The following is a 5,610-nucleotide window of genomic DNA, read 5'->3' as shown; positions in this document are numbered from 1 at the left end:
GAAACTGTGTCCTAGTAATCTAGGTTGATAATGTCCCCAAGAGGAGCTCATAAGGATTGTCATGTTAACCCCTGCAGGTGGACTTAGTTCGACATGACGATAAGGTTGAGTGGTACTACTCTTGGACTAAGATATTAATTAAAGAGAGTTGTCAGTAACTCATTTAATTAGTGGACATTCGACATCTTAAACACAGGGAGACTAACACACTCATAATAAGAAGGAGCCCAAAATATAATTTGGGATTAGCGTTGTAGTTCAATAATAATTCTTTAGTGGTATGAATTATTATTGATGAAATTAAGTTGGGTGTTCGGGGCGAACACGGGAAGCTTAATTTCATCGAGAGACCAAAACCAATTACTCCTCTCGGTCCCTATCATAGCCTCTTGTATATAGAGAATTATACCCACCGCATACCCACCTCCACTACTAGAAAACTAGGCTTTTGAGACACAACAAAATATGTCTTAAATTATAAATTTAGTGTCTCAAAATGTTTTTGAGACAGTGATGAGACGGTAATGTAGTCGTCCCCAATACAAGCGTCTCAAAAAAATATTGAGACAGTTGTACTGTCTCAAATGCTATTTAAGACGGTGATGAGACAGTTGTTTAATTGTCTCAAAAGTATTTAAGACAGCTATTGTTTTGTCTCAAATGCTATGTCTTATCCTGTGAAAAAACTAGAGACACTAAATTGAGATGGTAATGTGCTGTCTCAAATAGAAGTGAAGACAATAAATTATTGTCCCTAATGTTTTAACTTGTTAGATGCAACATTTGTGATTAAAATTAATAATCTTAAAAGAATATTTACTATACAAATTAATCTAGATCAGATTTATTGAATTATCATTTCAAAACAAAAGGAAAAATTCTCTCTATAAATTAAAAATGATATACATAATATAAAATTCTACAATCATTAATTGAAGTGCATCCAGCATTCATGCAATAATAGAAATATCTACACATCCATCATTAATTTGATAAGAAAAACAACTATTATTCCCATAAAAGTTACACAATAGAAAGTCTAAAGATCAACTCCTCATGATCTGGAGATAACTTCTATAATCCTTCTTCGTCATAATCCTGAACATTTAAAAAAAAAACTCTTATTAGAGGTAAAGATGATTTATAATATATATTGTTAAAAAATCAATAAATAGAACTTTTCAATAAGAAATATCATCATTTAACACATAATCCTCTTTCTTGCAACTATGTATATATACAACACAAATAACCCCAAGTTAAACAAACCTCTTCATCTCGTAATAAGAAATGATGGTTCATGTGCTTGTCAATATCTTTGTGACTTTCAAGTTGTTGCACTTGTAAAATAAATTTATCTATAACTTAAAAATATGTACACTACTACATCATCAAAATTGTTAATATGTACACTACTACATCACCAACATCAATTGATTATGAATTTTGTTGTTCATCAATGAGCTCTAAAGTTTGAGCTTGCAATATTGATGCATGCTGAACTTGTTATTGATGCTTGGATCTTGTTTGTGGATGAACTATTGGACGTAATATGTTATTTAGTTTTTCTTGTTGTAGTTTCTCTTTTACACGTGTGGGAGGATGCATTTGAGATAAATTACCTCTTACCACATTTGCTTGATCACCATTCAATTTTTCTAGCATGATTGTCTCTTTCTTTTTTTGTCTAACCATGATGACCTATCATGAAAAAAAATCAACATATTAGTCCAGATGTCAATTACACATTTGAAGCTAAACTTAAAAAAGAAAACAATGATGACCAATTACTAAATTATAAATAAATCAGACTAATACTCAAAAATTGATTATACATCAAACATAAATGAAGAAGAATAAAAATTGATGACCATTGCAATTAGTGACCTCTTTAAAAAGTTCAGAAGCTCATTTTGCTTGGACGATGCAAAGTTGTTCTATTACCAGGATAAGGCAGAATGGATGAGCAATTTGTGGAGAACTCCATGGATAGTAACACAACCAAAGAAATCTCTATGTTGAAGAGGACTAAGAAAGCCAATTTGGTTAGTAATGAAGCTCCTATCGACAAAGGTATTGAAGTATTCCTATTGAACCAGGTAAAGTTCAAAAGAGAAGGGATATGAGGCATGGTGAAGTTGGTTCTGAAACTACATTTGTCCAAGAAAATAGCAATGCAAATGGAACAAAAAAAGTTGACTTGTCGCAGGAGAAGGAAATGGTGAAGAGTAGTGTGTATTCACATATCGACTTAAACAACAATGCTAAAGATGCAACTGATGTAAGAATTCCAACTACTGTTACTGGAATTGTTGATCAGTTAGAGCATGATAAATTAGGAAGAAAAAAGAAGACAAGGAACAATGTCGGAAACAAAAAGCAAATGTGCATACCGACCAAGGACTATCAGTTCTCAAATCAAAACATTATCTGCTTCCAACTCTCCACTTCCATGTGTAAGAAAAAGCCTTGAGAGAATGATTTCCAAGCTCACTAGGTTCGAGAAAGCTGAGCCTAAAGTAGGTTCTTCAAATGCATTATCCTCATCAACGTTAAAGAATAACAATACAAAAAATAATCCTAATATGTTTCATCATTCTCTGCAACTTCTTCATCCTGTCCAAAATCAATGGCTCCATCAAGAAGAACATGGCAGCAGCGGAAGACGGGTATGACAGGACGAAAAGAAGAAGAAGAAGAAGGCGGGAGCGGAAGCAGCGGCGAGGGGAGGAAGCGGCGGCGGCGGCGGAAGAAGCAGTGGCGACAGCAATGGAAATGGCCGCCGCGGCTAAAGCGGCGGATGTATCAGCGGGCGGACACGACAGGGTGAGAAGAAGAAGAAGAAGAAGAAGACGAAGCTGGAGGCAGCAACGACGGCTGAAGCGGCGACAACGGCGGCTTTTAGGTTTCGAAGCGTGAGAAAATGAGAAGACGATGATGTTAATAGAAATTTAGGACTTAGTTTTGATAACAAAATTTATTTTCTAAAATATATCATTTAAAAATATAATATAATAAAATATAATAAATAATCATTTTAAAAAATAAAAAATCTATATAATCATATAAATTTATTTTCTTATTAACTATTAATTATATTATTATTATTTTCTTAAATAAATATAATTAGATTAAATTTTAATTAGTTTTAATTAATATTATCACCCTCTATATATATATATATATATAAAATAAATTTATTATTTACTTTTATTATTATGTTATTGAATGATTTAGGGCATATCCTAAAAAGTTAGTACATCATTAAATATTTAATATGCTTTATGTTTATAATTCTTAAATTATCAATAGTCTAAACACAAATTATAAATTAAAAAAATTCATTACTGTAAATTATCAATAGTCACGATCATTCTGTGAAATAATATTGGAAATGGAACGGTAGAATCTGTGACAGTTATTGCGATCGTTTCGATGAATCATATTCAAGATAATTTAAGACAAATATTTTTTTTAGCGTTTTATTTGAATGTCTTATATAATTATATTTTTAACCGTCTTTATTAGGTGTCTTATTAGTTGAATTTGAGATAAAATCTTAAATACTGTCTTAAATTTAATGTCTCAATATAAAATTTTGAGACATTTATTATTACTGTCTTAATTACTTAGTATTTGAGACGAATTTTGTCATTGTCTTAAAATTTTTGTCTCAAAAGCCTAATTTTCTAGTAGTGCTCCTACCCACCCTTAGGTGGCCGGCCAAGCAAGCTTGGAGCCCAAGCTTGGGCCGGCCAAGCTAAGGGTTGAGTCAAGATGAGGGGGTCGGCCATAGCTTGGAGTCCAAGCTTGTTATGGCCGGCCCTAATAAATATAAAAGGATTTTATTTTAAATATTTTCTTATATATGTAGATATCATGGTTTAAAAGAGAGAGTTTAAAATTTAAATCTTTCCTTTTATAGCTTTCTACAAAAGATTAAGTGAAAGATTTGATATCTTTCCTTATTTGTAGTTAAAAGGAAGATTTTAATTTTTGATAAAACTTTTCTTTTTTGTAACTATGTTCATGATTCAAAAAGAGAGTTTTAAAATTAAATATTTCCTTTTATAAGTTTCTACAAAAGATTAAGAAAAAATTTGATATATTTCCTTATTTGTAGATTGAAGGGAAGATTTTAATTTTGAGAAAACTTTCCTTTTTTGTAACTATGTTCATGATTTAAAAGAGAGTTTTAAAATTATAAATTTTTTCCTTTTATAAGTTTCTACAAAAGATTAAGAGAAGATTTGATATCTTTTCTTATTTGTAGATTGAGAGGAAGATTTTAATTTTAAAAGATAACTTTTCTTTTTGGAAATCACCACATGTTTAAATAGAGAGATTTTAATTTATAAAATTTCTTTTATAACCAACCATGAAGGGAAAAATTATTAGAAAATTTTTTATTTTAAAATTTTCGGAAACAAATTAGGAAGTTTTAATTTTGTGTTAAAACTTTCCTTGCTTAGAGCAATGAGGTGGCCGACCATGTGGATTTAAGAAAAGGAAATTGGTTTTAATTAATTAAATTTTCATTTTCATGGCAAAGTAATAAGGAAGTTTTAATTTAAATTTTCCTTATTTGCCAAGACCAAAGATTATAAAAGAGGGGGTAGTGGTGCCTTCATGGGTAATAACTCTATTCTATTTTTCTCCCTCTCTTCCTTGGTGGTGGCCGACCCTTGCTCCTTGCTCTTCTCCTTTTCTCTTCCTCCTTGGTGGCCGGCGGCGTCAATACAAGAGGAGTCCTTGGTGGCCGGTTTCTAGCTAAGAGAAGAAGGAAAGAAAGGAGGTTTTGTTTCTAGCATCCCTTGGAGCTTGGTGGTGGTGGCCGAAACTTTTCATCTCAAGGAGAAATGTTTTGGCCGAAACTTGCAAGAAAGGAAGAAGAAGGGTTTGGGTGGTTCTCATTTCGGTAGATCGTTGCCCACACAACGTCCGAGATAAGAAGAGGAATACGGTAGAAGATCAAGAGGTCGTTGTATACAAAGAAAGATATAACTAGTAATTATTTTCCGCATCATACTAGTTCTTCTTTGTATGAATTCCAAACACAAGAGGCTAGAGATTTTAGATATTCGGATTTGTTTTGAATTTGTGTTTTTTTTTCGAATTTGTGATTCGATTGTTCCTTTTGGTTAAACCTAGGGTTATATAAGGAAATTAAATATTGAATTTCGTTAAAAGGTTTTGTCGAGGCAGTGGTGGATGTTCTCATACCCAAGAAGGCCAAGTGCCTCGCTATGTTTGACCTGGGAACCGATTTCCGAAATTAATATTTAATTGAATTTATAACATAGGTAGATTTAAATCAATAATGTTAAGCATCGTTTGCGATCCAAATCTAAACCATTAAGAACATATAAGTTAAATTTGGAATCAATAATGTTAAGTTCCATTTGTGACTTCAAATTTAATTTCTAAAGAACATAATAGGTTGTTAGGAAATGTTCGACACTTGCACAAAAATTTTGTATAGTGGAACCGGTACAATCTTCCTAGGACCAACCAACAAGAACCTTCTACTCTAAGACATTATTGTACTTATTCATTCGGTAATGAACTGAAGTAAATATAATAACAATAACTTTTGCCTTCTAATAAAAT

General features: G+C 31.8%; 1 long non-coding RNA gene across 1 annotated transcript; it reads right to left on the bottom strand.

Annotated features, from left to right (window-relative positions):
- Window positions 1-828: 828 nt before the first annotated feature.
- On the bottom strand, window positions 829-2,936 carry LOC122051695. Its single transcript, XR_006131507.1, has 3 exons — window positions 2,394-2,936; window positions 1,623-1,701; window positions 829-1,098 (listed from the first exon to the last, which is right to left on the bottom strand). It is a non-coding gene; the product is annotated as an uncharacterized LOC122051695 (long non-coding RNA).
- Between the last annotated feature and the right edge of the window lie 2,674 nt (window positions 2,937-5,610).

Source organism: Zingiber officinale, chromosome 3A (genome assembly GCF_018446385.1).
Source record: "Zingiber officinale cultivar Zhangliang chromosome 3A, Zo_v1.1, whole genome shotgun sequence".
NCBI classification, from domain to species: Eukaryota; Viridiplantae; Streptophyta; class Magnoliopsida; order Zingiberales; family Zingiberaceae; genus Zingiber; species Zingiber officinale.
The sequence above is the reverse complement of the archived record's forward strand: the minus strand, read 5'-3'. Positions and strand labels throughout refer to the sequence as shown.